The sequence below is a fragment of the Alexandromys fortis genome, unplaced genomic scaffold (genome assembly GCF_014885135.2).
Source record: "Alexandromys fortis isolate MF-2015 unplaced genomic scaffold, M_Fortis_MF-2015_v1.1 scaffold_167, whole genome shotgun sequence".
Taxonomy (NCBI): domain Eukaryota; kingdom Metazoa; phylum Chordata; class Mammalia; order Rodentia; family Cricetidae; genus Alexandromys; species Alexandromys fortis.
Window position 1 is genome coordinate 749,694 of NW_026068050.1, and position 20,069 is coordinate 769,762.

Here is a 20,069-nt window from a genome sequence, read left to right on the forward strand (position 1 = left end):
TAAAAGGCATCTTTATTGCTCTAACTTATAAGGACAAATACAGAAGACAAATTTCATTGCCCCTCAAAATATTTGTTTGTTTGTGCTTGTTTTTATTTTTTGAGACAGGGTTTCTCTGTAGCTTTGGAGCCTGTTCTGCAACTCACTCTGTAGACCAGGCTGGACTCAAACTCAAGAGATTTGCCTATCTCTTCTGCCTCCTTAGTGCTGGGTTTAAAGGCATGCACCACCACTGCCCAGCCAAATTTTTTTAAAAAAAATGTTTTATTTCATCTTTTAAAAATTATGTATATGTGTGTGCATCTTTATATTCACACATGAATCAGGTACCCATGAATGCTGGAGGTATTGGATCTCCCTGGAACTGAAGTTATAGGCAGTTGTAATTTCCCCAGTGTGGCTGCTATGAACTGAGCTCTGGTCCTTTGGAAGAATGGTGTCTGCATGCTCTTAACTGCCAGGCCGTCTCTCCAGTTCTGTGAAATGCATTTATGGGGAATAAAGTTTGTGCAGCCATAATCTAGAAGACATAGTTATCTATAAAGTTCCTCAGATAAAATGATACTTGGGCTGAGGGAAAGGGAAGCTATTTGCAGAGTCCAGGAGAATGTTCTTACTGTGGTGCTAACATCTTAGTAGCTTGTATAGCTGTATGCACAGATTGCCTGCTTCACTCTCTCTCTTCATGATGGACTGCGACTCCTTAGAGCCTTCATTTTGGCTGCGTTTTTATAAATGTCCTTTATAGTTTGTTAAAATATCAATATAGATGGTAAAAGTTTTGATTGTTGATGCTTAAAACAACTTACTGATTATCCTGTCAAATATCCTCATTTTACAAAGAAGTTAAGGCCCCAGTAACTCATGATGTATTTAATGCTATAGACTGAGTACTAGACCTGGGACTTCACTTGGCTATTAGTCATGATTCCAGTCCTCTAGAGCTAGGTGAAAAGGCATGAAGGCCATTGGTGGCTTAATAGTAAAAATAATGTATATTCCTATTTGTTATTGTTCTTCATTGGTTTGGAGAAGTAATTAAAGAATATGAAGTAATAGAAATCTTTAAGATGAACTGTGGGAAATTTTTTTAGGTGGAGTATGTAGAACCTCTAATTCAGAAGCTTGAGTTTTGCGAAGTCACTTAATTTCTGAAGACACTTCCTTACATGTCACCTTTAGAATATATAATACAGTGTGAGGACAGCATATTTAACAAAAAGTCTTAAAGTGTGAGGCAGTGGTGGCCATAAAATCTGTAAACTTAGATTTATTGGCATGTTCTTCTTTTAGCTGCCTATTAACTGAAGGGCAGTGGATAGGTGGAGCATGAAGCTACAGAGAACTCGAATTGGGATGCCTTTGATTGGCTGTGATTACGATAATGTGTTTCAACCTTGAAACTGAATTCCACATGCCAGGGGAAAGCAGCTCAGATGTAAGAAAATGCTAACAAGGCAAAATAACCTTCATCTAGTCTATAAAGGGATGATTAAGCAGTTCAAAAAGAAAATACCAAATTCTACCACACAGCCATTTCCTAGGACTTTAAACGGTCATGACTATTCTTTTCTGTAGTACTTGAATTTCTAATGGTACAAGAAGGTGTGCGGTGCCCGTGGTCTACCCTTTTTTATTCCTCACAATCTATGTAGGCTGTATGCATTAAGCCAAATGATTTATGAAAAACAGTGAAAACATGTCCTCAGAATTCCCATGAAGTCCAGCAGAATTTAGGTTTGAAATACTTGAAGTCTATTGATTCCTTTTTTTGTTCCTTTGAAATCAAAAGGGGCTTTAAGGAGACCCTCGGAATGACCCCTTTAAGGATCTTTGTCGTTCATCTTAATGGTCATAGTGTCCCCCCTGTGCATCTGTGGCCCAGTGCAGCTCTTCTGTCACAAGTCCTGAGAGCCAGAAAAGGACCCCATGATGACTCATCAGAGTCCCCACTATTTCTCTTCCAATTCCCCCCTAGAGATGGTCTGAACCACCACCCTACTCTAAAGTTACTCTGAAACCCACCGTAACATAGCCACCACCTCGCTACAGTCTCAGGCCCATAGCCATGCTGGTAAGCCGAGAGGCACTGACAACCCCATCTTTTGAACTACTTCACCCATATGCCTCCTGGATCAAGTCTAGAGCTCCTGGGGTTCTGAAATGACTCCACCATCCTGCTAGGTCTCTGACACTTTGACTTAGCTTACTGCCTTTTCTGCCCCATCCCCCTCAGTTGCTTCTTGTCCTGAGGGTTGAGTTGAATCTGTAATCTCTCTCCCAACTCCAAGTTAAAGGCTGTGTGTGCGGGAAACTTTCAGAGTTAGGGTACCCACAGTGGTATGTGGAACTCGATGGCTGGAGAAGTGCAAGTCTTGACAGCTAGCTCTGCCGTGTCACAGACGTACTTCTGTATCTGTAGGAGATTGAAGATCGAACTGCATGGGCTCCGAACCTCCTCTTCACTCTTCCTGTACAGAGAAGACCCCATCGTACCTCCACAGAGCATGTACTCATTAAAGTTTCACTGGTGGGCTGAGCTGCCTCTGTCTGAGAAGAGGTAGTAAAGATGAGCTCGGGGACGAAGGGGACATTGTGCTAAACTCCCACCATTGGTGACTGAGTGCATTGTTCATCAGCCTGAGAGGGCTATGCATTCAGGGCACAAATGCTTTGACCTTTAGTTCCCAGACATTCGTTGGTGTTAAAGAAATGGACTGGAAGCCAGGCAGTGGTGGAACATGTCTTTAATCCCAGCACTTAGGGAGGCAGAGGCAGGTGGATCTCTGAGTGTGAGGCCAGCCTGGTCTACAGTGAATTTCAGGACAGCCAGAGCTAAACAGAGAAATCCTCTCTCCACAAACTCAAACCCATCCCCCCCAAAGGAGGAGAAGAAGAAGAAGAAGAAGAAGAAGGAGAAGGAGAAGGAGAAGGAGAAGGAGAAGGAGAAGGAGAAGGAGAAGGAGAAGGAGAAGGAGAAGGAGANGAAGAAGAAGAAGAAGGAGAAGGAGAAGGAGAAGGAGAAGGAGAAGGAGAAGGAGAAGGAGAAGGAGAAGGAGAAGGAGAAGGAGAAGGAGAAGAGAAGATAGATAGATAGATAGATAGATAGATAGATAGATAGATAGATAGATAGATAGATAGATAGATGTACTGGAACCTCCCCATCCCATGCTCATTCTGTGTTTTTCCTGGGAGACTATAGCTTGATCAGCCTGTGACTACTAAGGAGACACTGGCCTTGAAGCAGCCTCCTGGGAGAATGTAGGGTAGAGAGGATATCTGTGGAGTGGGACCTAACAGTCTTTAATTCCAGATTCTCCCCAGAAATCTCTGGGGAGAGAGAGAGAGAGATGGCAGATACTTTGCTCTTCCAGTCCAGCCTGGGTCTAAGACGCTAGCTCATACCACCTATAGTTAAACCCTAAGGAGAAGAAGATACTGTCCTGTGGCAGAGGAACAGCTTTTCTAGACTCTGTTCCTATGGTGCCTGCAGTAGAGCTTGCAGTTGGGTGCCTAGCTCAGGCTAGGATTGTGATAGATTCTGGTGCCAGTAGATTCAGCAGAAGTGTTAGGTATCACCCACTGCATCTTCTTTACTGTGTGTGCTGCAGTGAGCTCAAAGGCAGCCTCCTTCTCCAGACACAGGACGCTGGGACAAGACTGCCAATCTGAGAGGACTAGAGGGAAGTGTGGTCCTGCTGTGTAGACAGAATGCCTCCTCCAAGACTCTTAATAATACTCATGGGGGTAGGAAAGGAGGGACGATGGCGACTGGAGAGATGGCTCAGCGGTTAAAACACTGGCTGCTCTTCCAGAGGACCCAGGTTCAATTCCCAGCACCCACATGGCAACTCATAACTATTACTCCAGTTTCAGGCAGTCTGACACCTTCACACTTACATACATGCAGGCACAATGCAAAAGCACATGACATAAAAATAAATTATTTAAAAGAATACTCACCTAGGGCATCAAAACTCAAGCAGGTCACAGAACCAGAGCTTGGCATCACCAAAGATGCCAAGATGAGGGTTTGTAATGGAGACAGGTCCTTGAAAAAGAGGAGTAGGTACTGATAAGGTGGTGCTGGAGAAGGCTGGGGAAAGATCCTTTCTCAAAAACCAGTCAGTGGATCCTGAGAAAAGTACCCAATGAGTCCCTATGGATTGCTTCTATCCCAATATGGTATGATAGACCATGCCCTCCTGAAAGGTTGCTGTGAACACCCTCAAAAAATTACTTCACTCAACTGCCGACTGAGATAAACCTGGCACACAGGTCACACAATAAAAGACCTGATTAACAGCGTCCCCATTCAGCAGGAAGCAGTTGGGAGAGAAAAAACTGCACCCATGTTCCCAAATATTGTTTATAAATGTTCTTTTACGTTTAAAGGGGGGTATGATATAGATATGAATAATTTGCATTGGTATGGATTTTAAGGTCAATTTGTTATATGTATATGCATATTTCTAATCTTGATTAAGGTATTGTGATTGTGTAGTTCATTTAAAAATGTAGATAGGTTGTTAATGGATAATCATCTATAATAGTCAAATTTGTAGTCATGTTAGTTAGATTTTCTAGATATATAGAGATATATTTCAGTTAGATAGGCATTCTTCATATCTTTCAAAGACTGCAGAATATGGCATTTAATGTTTTAATAACTTTGGACTTTTCATGACAATGAGACACGTCTGCTCCTGGCAGCACCAATCTACTTCAAGAGGAAGATGGGCATCAAAGAGGCTCCTTATGGAGTTGGTTAGCCATTTGGGCAAGAAACTGCTCTTGCCTGGACTGATGCATAAACTGGACACAGAACCCACACAGAGAGAACTGCTGAACTTGCCTAAAGGTGAGATGGTCTTTCGGGGTTCCTGATTCGTGAAAGAGTCTGCAAGACATTCTGCAGCACACAGCATATAGTGACTGAACTGTCTTTGAAATTTCCTGCTTCATGGAAAAGTCTGCTGAAAACTATGGGCCTGAAGGCTGAAGATTGATGCCCCAACAGTACAGAGGAACTTTGGATGACTGTCCAGGCAGTGAGATGTCTCTGTCATTTCTAGAGTTTGGAAGTTTCTTACTTCTTGTTTGCTTAAGTAATATTATATCCTTCTGGAGTCTTTGATGGAGTTGAAGAATGGTTAGTTATAGTTATAGTTTTCCTTAGTTATGATAAAAGATAAAGTAGATATAAATATTGTAACTAATTCTTGCTTGATAACTTTTGTTATATGTAATCTTACTATTTTAAAGTGAAAGCCTTTCTTTTTTGTTTAAACAGAAAAAGGGGAGATGATGTGGGAGTCTTCTGTTTTGTGTTGATTTCATTGGTTAAATAAAGAAACTGCCTTGGCCCTTTAATAGGACAGAAAATTAGGTAGGCAGAGTAAACAGAACAGAATTCTGGGAGAAAGCCGAGTCAGGCAGTCGCCATGATTCTCCCACTCCAGACAGACGCAGGTTAAGATCTTTGCTGGTAAGCCACCTTGTAGTGTTACGCAGATTATTAGAAATGGGTTAATCAAGATGTGAGAATTAGCCAATAAGAGGCTGGAACTAATGGGCCAGGCAGTGTTTAAAAGAATAGTTTCCGTGTAATTATTTCGGGTGTAAATCTAACCATGCGGGCGGCCGGGCACTGGGAATGCAGCCCGCCACTCCTCACAGCAATAACCTGTAGTCTTCCAACTTAAAAGATTATGAAAATCCAGAATAATTTTAAGAACTATTCCAGGTGTAAGGAGGCTACAAGAACATGAAGGATAAATGCAACCCATGATGATTGACCAGATCCTTTTGTTACAAACGGCATTGGTAAGACTTGAATGGCATATCAGTTACAGGGTAGGTTAATGTATTGACTTAGGCTGTATCTTTAGTGTAAGAATGAAAAGCCTAAGCTTTTAGAGTGATAGGATATAATATCAGCAGTGTGCTATCAAGTAGATCAATCTTCATACTTCACATGAATTTTTGATGCTTTTGAACTTTTCATGTATTTTTTTAAAATTGTTTTTAAAAGTTTTCAATAAAAGCCCTTATGAGTTGAGAGGATGAGAGGAAGAAATCATTAAATATATGATATGTAAAGATCTGTAGACTTTGATGAAAATTGAAGGTTTTTAAAGGGAAATACTAAGATAATAAAAATCAATTTAGGAAAGATTATGAAAGGATTTTTTTTGCAAGAAAAATTATGCAGAAAACCTTTAGGACTTTGTATCTGAGCTTTAGAAGTTCCTTCTTCATTTTTGTTGTCCCACTGCATTTTCACAGATGGAAGTGAAAGTTTGGCTGCTTCCAGAGGCATCCAGTGGCGTAGGTGGGAAGGGATGTATGGCGTCAGCCAGCACCTTCTTACTTCCTCTCTGATCCTGCTTTGCATTCTGCCCAGTGCTGCTGCCCAGTGGCCTGCAGGTGCAGTTCTCATCCCTGCTAACACCAAAGAAACATGGAGGAGGGAAGTTTTAGGGGCATGGAAGAAACTTAAATTTGACTTTGATTTTAGTACATTAATTGAGGACAGTGCCCAGTGTTGAATAAAATAAATTTATAGAAAGTCCACATATATCATATGTCTGCTCTCATTCTTGTCTCAATGCACGTAGACTATAAAATTTGAATTTAGAGTTGTTCACACAGGTTTTTTTTAATTGAATGTAACCATCCCATTCTTCATTTTCTTACCTCTTCTCCTTCCTCCTTCCTGTTTGTCCTTCTTGCCTTCTGTACAATTTCACCTGCTTCCATTTTATATACATATAAAATTATATATATATGCATGTTTCATGTCTTTCAACCTAGGAACAACAAAATATATGAAAATTATTTTTCACACACACACACACACACACACTATCTTCAACCCAGGGACAACAAATGATAGGAAACCTAATGCTTATTTTAGAAATGATATTTTACTTTTTATTTTAAAATGATTTTTTATTGTATAGGTGGTTGTGTGTCTGTGTGTGGATATGTGCAGGTAAATGCAAGTGCCTGTGGAGGCCAGAGGCTCCAGATGCCCCTTGGATCTGGCAACTGTGAGACGTCTGACATGGTGTTGGGAACTGAGCTCAGGTCCTCTGTATGAGCAGTATACCTGTTACCTGCTGACCATCATCTATCTCTCCAGCCCTCTAGAAAGGATTATTTTTTTCAAGGACCATTTAAACCATTATATCCAATCTAGCAGTCAAAAGACTGGTAAGAGTTATGATAAAGGACACTAAACAAAAGATAGCACACTTTTCAGAAATAATAAATATGGTAGGCAGACAGGTTGAGGTAAAATAGTATCGACATTATTATGTTTCTCATACTAGGAAAACAAACGATAATGACTTCTCTCCTAACCACCACTAAACCAAGAATTTATCTTAGCTGTATATTAGCCTTGTTCAACTGCAACTGAGGATAAATAGAATCTCTACCAAATAGTAACACTGCGATTGTTTGCCTATTTTTAAATGGCTGACTTTTCTTTTTACTTTATTTTCTTGAGACAAGGTCTCACTATATAGCCCAGGTTGGCCTGGAACTTGCTGTATTGTGTAGGCTGGTTTCGTGACTTTATGACCCTCTGCTTCATTCTTTCCAGTGCTGGTATTACAGGTTTGTGCCCCCCGTGCTAGGATGCCTGAGTTTTTAAGATTTAAAATTAGAAAGCCTAAGCCATAGTAACAAAAATGAAAGTACCTCTGTGAGATAATATGATTAATAGTCCTTAAGATCTTTAAAATTTACAGTGCTTACATTCCTTAAATGACTGAAAAATCAGTTCAAGGACCTAAAATTCGATAGAGTCAGTAAATATTTGGAATGCGATAATGTTGAATAATCAAAAATCGACAATTTCTTATTAATAGAGAACTAAATGTCTTGCCTGTATTATTCAAGTCTTATTCTCTACTCAGCAAAGTATTTGGAATACAGTGTAAAACTCACATTAATCTTGAAATCATACAAAGGGGAAGGAACATAACAATCATTCAATATAAGATCAGTTTCATTTTTCTTTACCACAATTTAAGACAGTGTGGCATACAATATCATTGCAGTGATTACTGGCCATTTTAAGACCTATTACCATTTAAAAAGCTCTCCCTATATGCACTGTGCTTCAATATCTGGTTACAAAGTAGAAAGAGATTGAGATTCTTTATTGCCTCATTTTTATTTTTCAATCATAGGAGAAATGTTTTGTTGTTTTTGGGTTTTATTTTTTGTTTCTTAAGACAGGGTCCTCTGTGTAGCCCTGGCTAGCCTGGAACTTGCTTTGTAAACCAGGTTGTCGTCAGAATCAGAGAGCTTTTCAGGTGCTGGGATTAAAGGTGTGCATCATCAACTCTTATAATTAAATCATTGTACTCTAGAACAATGACTCTCACCCTATGGTCTATGACCCCATTGACATTCCTCTAGCTCCAAAAATATTTAAAGATTAAGATTCATAATGGTAGCAAAATTACAGTTGTGAAGTAGCAATGAAAATAATATTATGGTTGGGGGGGCTTACCATAACATGTGAAGTATTAGAATATTCTAGGAGTGCTTTAGAACCTTGGTCCACTTTAGTACTGTTCATTCATTGTTAACTGATGAATTGGAACTTAATAGTTCTCTGTTAACCTATTTATTTTGTTTTTCATATCCAGATTTAAAATTGTGCTGTGCTTTTATATTTAACTGTAACAAGACAATGACTGTAAAGCATGTTTTCCTTAACAAAGTGTGTGGCTACAAGGTATAGCTGGTGTAGTTTCCTATAACATGAAAGCATGGAGTCCAAGACTCAGAGCTCATCTCGCCACGACCTGGTAGTATCTAGCATTTGTACTAGACATTGCTAGTGTTTCATCTCCAGTCATGTACTGGAGTACTGGATGCTTCAAACAGGCGACATAAGAGCTGTAGGTTTCCTTTTGAGACTTAACAGCCTTTGTGTTTATAATCCACATTATAGCATTTTATACATTCCTATATGTATTTCTGTTGTTGTATTTCCTTATCCTTAGAACTATCTTAAGAAATAAGCATTGTCTTTTACATAAACTGGGAGTCAGCAAGATTGTTTTATATAGACAAAATTTCAAGTTGTGTGATTCCTTTTTAATATTCTGTCTGGTACTCTACAGAGAAAGCAATAATCATATTATTTCATGGTGATAGATGGCAAGCTCCTAGAATAGTAATAATTCCCTATTTATAGAGCAGCAGCAGTTTTTTAAAAGTCATATTTAAAAGTCAGAAGATTCTTTGGTACTTGCTGCAGTTTCCTTCATTAGACTCACTCAGTCCATTAGACCAAAGCTGCGTCTGTGGAGGTACTGGATCAGTCGCCACCCTTGAGGAAGTTAGGCTGTCAAGACACTGTTGACTTTCCCTACACATGTGGACAGTGACGGGCCAAATTGGCTGAGCATATTGGGAAAACTTTTATTTTCCCTGTTAAAAGGAGAATCTTGTGACTGGTCTCATCCTTCGTCCTCCATGAATACAGAGGAAAATGGAAAAAAAAAAAAAAAAAAAAAAAAGAGCAACAAGCCAGAACCCTGATATCTCTGGTCGGAATAGCAACAGGTGTCCAAGTTTCCAAAAGTGTTGAGTATGCCTGTGCTTGCAATATAGTTTGTCAAGACAAGCATCAGTAGTTAAGTAAACAAATGTGGTTTGAGGTTAAGTCATGAATGGACATATAGCCTATATCAAAAAATTTGAAGCTGTCGTATGGGTATAAAGAAGCAAGGACTATGGTTATGTTGGGATTTTAGAAAGAAGATCTTAACAATATTGCAGCCTGTAACTTTAGAGTATTAGAGAAAGTATGTATCCAGAATTATAGCAATGGTTCAAGTGGCAGTAAAGCCCTTGGTGCTAATTTTAGCACATCAGATAACTTTAGGAGACATATTACAGGAAGAATCCATAATTTGGTGCCTAATAGTATATGCAGAAGGAAGTGACCCACGGAATAGCTTGAGTGAGTACAATGATGGTGTTACTGAGGAATAAATGTAGCAGAAAATGTAGCTGGCATAAGGGTAGGTGATGAATCTGGTTAAGTTTGATGTATTGTTGGGGCATTCAGGTAGGGGTATCCAGAATATCAATATGAAGATAGGGCGTGCTCAAATATGCCTACATATTTATGCACAGTCAATTCTCGTACAGATTCTATGTTTTCATATTTACCTATTTACTAAAATGTACCAATAACCCTCAGGTCTGTACTTAGTCTTTTGGGAGGTATTGATATACATGTTTAGAAAGACAGAATTTGAATCACCCTTAATGGCGAATTCTCAACAGAGATCAATGAAGGTGACATTCTGCCTTCTGTTTTAATTCTTATACAGTAAAGTTATTCTTTTTCAATCTACTTAGTGCCATGTATTCTTTCTTTGTGCTTTCCATTAGTAATTTTGCTGTTTAAAATGGCTTCAATGTGCTGGAGTATTATGCCGTATTGCTTACTATGATACATGTTATTGAGGAAGCACATGTATCGAGTGACCTTTGCTCAGTCATGAAGTAGTCTATGGCTGTGGGTTTAGTGTTCATGGATCATCAGTATATATTGGCTAAGACATCTTTAAACAGATATAAGATCAACAGCTCATAGGAACCTAACCCATTTCCCATTTCACAGGCTCATTGGTTTGTTATTACTACCGCTATCTGTGTAGGTACCTTTTTAATAAAATTTTCCTTTCATTTGTATATCACAGACATTAGTCCTAGTTTATAGTCAAGATTATGACTATAGGAAATGAGTAACTCATTCCTAATAATTGTGGCTTCACCTCATGTGAATGATTCCATATGCCCTGAGTCAGGAGAGAGGCTTTACAAGCTGGAATACTGAAGAATGTGGATGGCATTGACTGGCAGCATCTGAACGATCATCCGCAGTGTGTGTGAGCACAACCTGTCGTCAGTGTGACATGGGCGGACTGCCAGTTTCTTTTAGGCTTGGCATTTCTTTAGCCAGCTTTAAATATTATCATTTCCCATTCCCTTACTGAAATTTATTTTATAATGCTATTTATGTGCAAGGAGATTTCATAATCGAGAACTAGGATGAAAGCATTCGTGTCTGTCAATTTGCTTGAATGCAATAGCTCAAAAGGATTTTTAACCTCTCATTCATTGACTTTGGCTCGTATCGGTAGGGTGTTTTTAAATGCAAGATGAGAATTGCCCATACCTTCTGATATGTACTATTACATTAAAAGCTACATTCAGTTTTCTATCTTTTTTTTTAACTTTATGGAAAGCTGAAAGAGAATTGGCATCTACAGTGTCAAAAGCAAGAAGACAAAACCCACATGAGTTTTACAATCGAGTGATCCTGTAGTTATTAGCGTATTTCTTTAAAATTGTGTTTTAAGTTTATTACATTTATGATGGTGTGGGGTCACAGACATATGTGTAGGTCATTGGGCATCTTGGCAGGAACTCGCTTCTCCTTCCACTGTGTGGGTCCTTTGGCTCTAACTCTATCAGCTTGGCATGCGTCTTTACCTGCTGAGTCATCTCTCTGGCCCAGTGTGCTGGCTAGTTTTATGTCAGCTTGACACAAGCTAGAATCATTTGGGGAGAAGGACTCGCTCGCATTGGAGAAAATAAGATCAGGCAATAGGCAAGCCTGTAAGGTATTTTCTTAATAAGTGATTGGTGGTGTGGGAAGGCACAGCCAGCCCACTGTGGATGGTATCACCTCCACCCCCACTCCACCCCCAGGCGACTGACGGGTCCTAGGTGCTATAAGAATTCAGGATGAGCAAGTCATGATGAGCAAGCCCGTAAGCAGCACTCCTCCAGCATTTCCCCATGCCTTCTGCATCAGCTTCTGCCTCCAGGTTCCTGCCTTAAGTTCTTACTCTAACTTCCCTGGATGGTGGACTACAAGCTGTAAGTTGAAATAAACCCTTTTCTCCTCAAGCTGTTTTTGGTTATTTTTTTGTATGACAGAATTAGGAATCTAACTGTGACACTCAGCATATGTTTCTTAATCACCTTTATTCTTGGTATAAGAGATTTACACTGGGCACCTTATTAAGCGATGTTTAAAATAAATGTGTGTAGCCCAGGCTGGCCTCGAACTCGTGATTCTCCTGCTTCTGCCTCCTTCAGCAAATCCTACTGGAGTGTCCTGGAGAGATAGCTCAGTAGTTAAGAGCATTGCCTACTCTTCCAAATGTCCTGAGTTCAATTCCCAGCAGCCACATGGTGACTCACAACTATCTAATGAGATGGTGACCTCTTGAGGAAAGACCTGGTCAGTTGTTCTCACCAACTTAAACCATGAAACCCAACATGGACAAGTTCAACAGAACTGCCATATGCGGGCTGCGCATGCATGCTTCAGCATTGCCAGAGCATAAGTTTTATTCATTCGTTTCATTTTTGAAATAGAGACCTGTACACTTAGAGATGCTTCAACTTGAAGCAGCTGATTTGTTTGTTTGACTTTAGGTTACGGTGAATAGTATCTGCTCTCATTGGAAGCAGTAGATTTTCTGTGAAAGCATTTGTTCCTTCTTCTTATTTTGGTAAATGGCTTAATCTTTATCTTTCATGGTAAACACCCCACAGGTTTATTGTTCTATACTCTGGGTAATACTCTGGTAATTTAAGGATCAATATATTTCACTTATACTGCATTCAGAATGCAAATTATCTGTAGCTAAAGTCTCCAATAAACCGACAATTACACTTACCATATTTTTATTTTTTGCCACTAAGTCTCTCTATAAGGGTAGCTCTATTTGCGTTCATTTTTGCTCTTCCCTGTCTCTCCAGATTTTGCCATACATCCTCATGATATATTTATTTATTTACTTTTTGGGATTTTTTTTGTACTTGAATATTTATTTTCTGTCTTTTAACAGTCAGTGAACAATTAACTGATTAGATTCCCCAGAGCAAGACTTTTTCTCTTATGTCACTTTCAGAAATCTTATTTTTCTTTTTCATTGGCTTCATGGGTGTAAATTCTTTGCTACTTTGGCATTAATTTGCATTGTTTTTCATTCCCTTTACCGGATCTGTCGTGAGTGCTTGTTGCAATGATGTGCGAGGTTAACAAACAGAGAAATATGCTATGATCGAGGGTTTGTGGAGGAGAGGTAATCCTGAACCTGACGTTTGAAAAACCCAGTGTTTCCCACAAACTGAAGGGTGTTATATTGGCAAAGAGACACAACAGCCTGAGGATACATATGTGGGATCGACATGATTTGTTGTGGTTCAAAAGTACAATGAGGTCGAAGATGAGAAATGAAATTGAATATACAGGCATAAGTCAGGTCATTGAGAAACTCACGAGTAATACTTCAACATTTACTCTGGGAATGCACCCAGGCTTATTCTGTGTGTGAGTGGGTGTCATTGAAAGCTTTAATGCATGCTAGTGCTAGACATAATAAAAATTTTATTTTAAACTATTGACTTTCATGGCTGTATAGTATATTTGGGATGAGATGGGTAGATGTTGTAGGTTACTGGTCAGTAGGTTTTCGATAGCACTTTAAATAGCATGTTATTGTTTAGTATTATTCAATACTAAATATTGAGTGTGTGTTTAAATTTGCCAACTTTTTTCACCTAAAAACATAACTTTATTATTAGATTTTCTTTCCTCAGTTTGATAAGGACTGCTTTTAAGTTCATATAATTTCTTAAGCATTTAGTATCAACTAGACACTGTCAAATACTTACTTAATTCACATTATCTTATTTCATTTTTAAAATAATACTGTAAGATTTTTTTTCTTTTTTCATTTTGTATTTGTAGACCTTGCAGATAAGAAAGATTAATAACATGCGTACAGGGTATTTCTGTCTTGAATGCAGCAAGGCATTCCATAGTTCTTTCTTAACTAGTTTCATTATTTGACTAGCAGTTAGTACTACATGGTTTCAGAATTTTAAAACTTAAATTCTATAAGCTTACCTGGAATCTACTAAAAGATTTAGAGATACACAGCATACATGACTAGGATTTCATGACTCAAATAAAATTAGATGTGAAACTTGATTTATGTTTGTGCATTTTAGGACATGTAGTTCATAGTTGTTGTCCACCCTATTCCACCCATCTTCGAGTTCTCCTAGTTCCAAAAAAAATTAACATTCACTCTTTTCCCTGGACGTTAAAACGTTTAGCCTTAGATTTTTGTAAAATCTGCAATTGATTGCATCCTCTGGGTACTTAAGGTCATCTTGAGCAAAAGCATACTATTTTTTATAGTAAAGAATTATTTTTATTTATATTAGAGAAAATGATCACCTCTTAATTGCCTAACCTATTTTGTTTTGTTTCTTTGCTTGTTTTATTAACCAACCAAAAATACCTCTTGGCTGTTTTATTGCTTAAAAATCAGGTCCAGCCAGGCATGGTGTCAATCACTTTTAATCTCAGCATTCAGGAAGCAGAGGCAAGCATGTCATTGAGTTTGAGGCCAACCTGGTTTGCAAGGCAAGTTCTGGACTAGCCAGGGCTACATAATTTGAGCCTGATTCAAAAATAAACAAATGGTTAAGCAAAACAAAAGTAAGTCCACAGTAAAGTGCTTGCACGGTCTGTACTGAGTTTGATCCTCATCTCCAAAAAAAAAAAAAAAAACAAAACAAAACAAAACAAAAACAAAAAACAAAACCAACCAAAGAGTAACCAAAGTTTCTCAAGTAGAAAAAGCAAACATTTGATTCTGTCTATAGTAAATCAAAGAATGTTCAGTTTTAAAGAGTAATCCAACCATCTTTCACTTACACATGCCCTTCAATTCATCTTCCTGTAGAAAAAGAACATTTGAGATCTGTTGACTTAAAAGAGAGATAGAAGGAAGGAATTTGATGCACTTATATAAGTTATTTTTCTCTCCACAATGTATCATTTTTCTTCCAGTTTTGAATCACTTTTTATCAATTTTCTGCTGTATCCTAGCATTAAATCTTCTAATTTCGAGTCTTGCCATGGTAACAGGGAAAGGACAGAGATAAAGAAGACATGCCCTTTTCACAGTATTTGCAAGAGACCTGTGAATTGGAAAGACGGGATGATAAAAAGCTAGATAAGGTCTTTATTTTATGATGAGAGTTTTGTAAGGTTTGGCAAAAGCTCTTAGTCACAATGGGGTTCCCACTGAGATCTGACTGTGAAGCATGTTTACCTTCTGTTATGTCAAGGTGCCCTTCAATTTATTTAAGTTTGCTGTCCAGCTACTGATTACTGAAGGTGAGGACCAAGGCCTAGATAGAAAGATAGGACATTTCATTTAAGGAAGCTTTCTAAGGAGTTGAAAGAAAAGAAAAGCACCCTCTGTTCTCTGAAAGTTTGCAAGGCTAGAAAGAAAGAAAGAGGCAAGCTAACATTTGCAAGCGCTTAATATGTGCCAGACTCTATTGTGCTGTCTTGATGTGGGCTAGCCTGTTCAAGTCATACTAGTCAGGTGACAAGCTTGATATTATACCTGTCTTTAAGACAGAAAATAATTATCCAAGATCACATAGTTAATTGGCAGCAAAAGCAAAATTAAAACCCTTTCCTGGAAAGATTAGACAGGTTACATCATGCCTATTTGATTAAGATTTGCCATCACAAGAGCCAAGTAACTGTGTAGTATAATCAGAGGGTCTATGGCCTTTAGTATTTATGACTTTTGAACATTCTTAATTTGATTGTTAATAACTGGACCATCTCAGCAGAATAATATTTACATCATCTTAATAAGAGCTCCCGCATATCAATGTATAGTCATAGTTTTGAAGCTGTATGATTCTCTGAAGAGATTTTTTCTTTTTAAAAATATTTATTTATTTATTATGTATACAATATTCTGTCTGTGTGTATGCCTGAAGGCCAGAAGAGGGTGCCAGACCTCTTTACAGATGGTTGTAAGCACCATGTGGTTGCTGGGAATTGAACTCAGGACCTTTGGAAGAGCAGGCAATGCTCTTAACCACTGAGCTATCTCTCCAGCCTCTCTGAAGAGATTTTGATAGTGAGCTTGGATAGCAGCTATGGCAGACATAGCTACAGGGATGGGAAGGGTGTTGAGACAGGAGGCAAGTCTAAGTCTTTCCCACTCCAATTTTCCTACTCACTTGTGTGCTGTACATACCTCTTACTTTGCTTACTGGCTCATTCTGTAACATGAGGTTAATTGTTTTCTTAGCCTCATATAAAGTTAATTTGCTTTAGGTGCTTCTAAGTAAATACCAAAGACGACTTAGAGACGAGAAGCCTTTAGAGATCATGTCATTGAATCTTCTCGAGTGACAAATAAATGAACAGATTTCACATTTGTATATCACATTAAAGGTTTCTAAGTTCTCTTGCAAATGTTAACCTCTTGCAAACATCCTTATGCTATGCTAGGTTAAATGTTATCACTGTCATTGTGCCCATGACTAAACTGAATTAGCTTAGGGTCTCATAGCTGGACCTAGACTGAGTGACTGTCTCGTGTATAACATGTTTTCTTGGCTTTAGTAGGATAAATTAAATCCTTGTTTTGTAGCCCTTATGTGAGAAAGAATTTGGTGATTTATTAAATATAAACAGGAAACATAAATGGTCCTTACATTGAAAGTAGTAATGGGGACAGATGATAAATAACATAAAAAAGGGATAACGTGGTTCCCCTGAGTTGATCATTTTCATTTCTTGTGTGTGATTAAGAAAAGTTGACTTTTAGTGTCCTTGTATTTATCAGTAGTATATTAGCAGGGCTCTTCTGTCTTTACCAAAATAATGAAATGTGTATACATCGTACTTGAGCTGAGAACTTACATTAACTCAAAAGTATACATAAAAATTAAAAATATGAAAAGAAAATCTTTACAGAGAATTCCTTTTCTCATTGACTCTTTGCTATGGTTTTCTTATATTCCTTCTCTAGTTATGGTGATGCTGCCTAGAACATGACCTGTGTGCTTGCCATTAATTTTGCTGTAGAGAATAGTAAATTGCTTTACCTTGATAACTTTCTGTAAGTAATACTGTGTTTAGTTGGAATGGAATTTTTCTTAAAACTAGTATGTACACACAAGTGATTTTTCATTTCATTTTTTGTCCTTACTTTAGAAGGAATTGGACATGTGAAGTAATGGTGCTTTCTCTATAGAGGCTTGATCATCCCTAAATATTAGTCTTAACTGAAGTCTTTAAAGATGCTAAACCACATATATTCTATGGAAGTGGTAAGTGACAGGTGGCTCTCAGCTGCTTCTAATCCAGTATGGGAGACAGTGAAGGATGGAGTTGGTTACAAACAAAATCAGAAGGTAGCGTAAGATAAGACTTAGAGGTGAAGAATGTGCTAGGTCCTTCCTGAACTTTGTTTTCCTTAAGAGTCCTTTTAAGCATTGTCTTGCCAAGGTACTAATGTTCTTTCCACATGCCCTGCTCTGCTCCTCCCATTCGCTGGCGTCACAGATCCGTGGAATTCCAGCAAATGGCAGGTGATGCAGACTTGAATAGTGTTAGCTTTTAATTTTCAGCTTTCTGTTTGACCATAAGTATGTAGAAGAGTGTTCTATTTTTTAGACTATGGTTGTATGGAACTTGAAAATGGAAAATGAAAAGGCCACTTCACAAGACTTCATTTTTAAGTTTTGAGATAACTGAGGATCTAGTTTCTGGAAGCTTCAAACACCTGACAGTTTTATCGCATTGTTTCTACTACTATGTGTAGTAGTAGGAGCGGCGGGGCTGCGTCCCCTGCATCCCGGCCGCCTACATGGCTAGCTTATGCCCCGAAATAATTACACGGAAACTGTATTCTTTTAAACACTGCCTGGCCCGTTATCTGTAGCCTCTTATTGGCTAGCTCTTACATATTAATCTAACCCATTTCTAATAATCTGTGTAGCCCACGAGCTGGCTTACCAGGAAAGATCTTAACCTGCGTCTGTCTAGAGTGGGAGAACCATGGCGACTCTTTGACTCACCTTCTTTCTCCCAGCATTCTGTTCTGTTTACTCCACCTACCTAAGGGTTGGCCTATCAAGGGGCCTAGGCAGTTTCTTTATTAATAAGAAATCACTCCCACATCAACTATGTTTGTGACTTTCTTTACGAGACGAAAGTTTTAAAAACTATTGTAAGTTTCCTGTGAGCCAGCTCTGACTTAGTGTTCATAAAATAGTTGTGATGATTAGCTGAGAGATCAGAGTTTCCAATTTTGTTTTACTTTTAGATTAAAGAATTCCTGATCTGGAATTAGCTGCATACCAACCAGGCTTCCAGGCAGCTCTTCATTTACATTTTAATATTCCTTTGAAAGCTAGCGTTGGTGGTACGGTAATACAAGCACCTTAGAGGTTGAAACATAAGAGTTCAAGGCCAACATGTACACCATAGGTAGCTCCAGGATAACTTACACAGTAAAATCCTGTCTGGAAAAAAATTCCTTTGACATATTCCTATAGCCTTTTAAATAAATAAATAAGTAAATAAATAAATAACCTTTATTACTATTTTGTTGTTGTACTGAGACAGGGTCTCACTATGTAACCCTGGCTGGCATAAAACTTGTTATGTAGACCAGGCTGGCCTTGAGCTCACAGAGATTCACCTGTCTTTGCCTTCCACGTACTAGGATTAAAGATGTATATCACCACTCCTGGGAGCCTTTTAATTTAGAAGACATGGTTTTACTTTTAAAATATTTATTTTTAAAAGAATATTGAAATACTTTTTCCTATTTAATTGATAAATCTAATAGCATTAGATAAAGTACTTTACCTGGAAGTTGACTATACATTAATATAGATTTATTTCTCTCTGTGTGATCTGCTTTTTGTGGCAGGGTACTTTATAAAAATGATTACAGTGCTTATCGAACATATGGAGCTCTCCAATCCTTATTTGTAAATATGTGTGTGCATGTATATGTGTATGTATATGTGTGCATGTGTATATGTTTGTGCATGTGTGTGAAAGCCACAGGACAACCTTGGATTCCATCTGCTGTCCACCTTTCAGACAGTGTTGCTCACTGGGCTAGAGCTCATCAATTAGGCTAGACTGGATGACCAGGGATTCTCCTTTCTATGCCTTCCCAATCCTGGGATCATAAGCACATGCCACCATGCTCCACATTTTTATGTGGGTTCTGGGAAGCAAAGTCAGGCCCTTGCACTAACAGTGCTTTACCAGCTGAGCCATTTCCCCACATCCTTTTAGATATTTTTTGATGTCATTCATATTCAGTAATTCTGAAAATTGCAGTGAGGGTATTATGGGATGCTGGTTTCTATGTGTATGCATGTTTTAGTATGTTTAAACCCTAAAGCAACAAAATAGTTTAACTGATTTATATCTTTCTTTTTGAATAGAATTTTATTATAAAGTTTGACATGGTGCTTAGAGTTGGGGAGCAGAGGAACCTGAGTCAATGAAGTCCCAAGTGGGCATGTGCTATTAACATGGGCACCACCATGTTACAGACCCTACCTTCAGACCCATGGGAAAATAGCAAAGCCCCCCTCTCCCTGAAGGTGAGGCTCAGAGGGATGGCAAAGCTTTCCTCTGGAACGTGTGCAGATGTTGATAGTGCAGTAGAAAATGTCCACCAGAGCTTTCCCCCTGGGTTATTTACAGCCTGAAGACTGCTTCCCTACAGATGCTGCTCCTACTGACATTATCTAAACCTGTCTCCTTGTTCAGCTGTATATGATAGCCTGCTTCTTCAGCTTGGTGGTGATGGTGCAAGCCGTTAATCCCAGCAAAGGGAGGTAGAGGCAGGCAGACCTGTGTGAGTTCAAGGCCAGCCTTGTCTTCAGAGTGAGTTCCAGGACATCCAGGGCTACAAAGAGAAACCCAGCCCACACACTGAGACAATGGAGATGCTCTATCGGGAACTCACCAAGGCCAGCTGACCTGGGTCTGAAAAAGCCTGGGTTAAAACCGGTCTCACTGAACATAGCGGACAATGAGGACTACTGAGACATCAAGAACAGTGGCAATGGGTCTTTGATCCTACTGCATGTAGTGGCTTTGTGGGAGCCTAGGCAGTTTGGATGCTCACCTTACGAGACCTGGA

General features: G+C 38.7%; 1 protein-coding gene across 7 annotated transcripts in view; it reads left to right on the forward strand.

The window, feature by feature from the left end:
* Peak1 (pseudopodium enriched atypical kinase 1) overlaps positions 1-20,069 on the forward strand; it is a 209,258-nt gene that overhangs the window by 63,367 nt on the left and 125,822 nt on the right. The window lies entirely within an intron of this gene.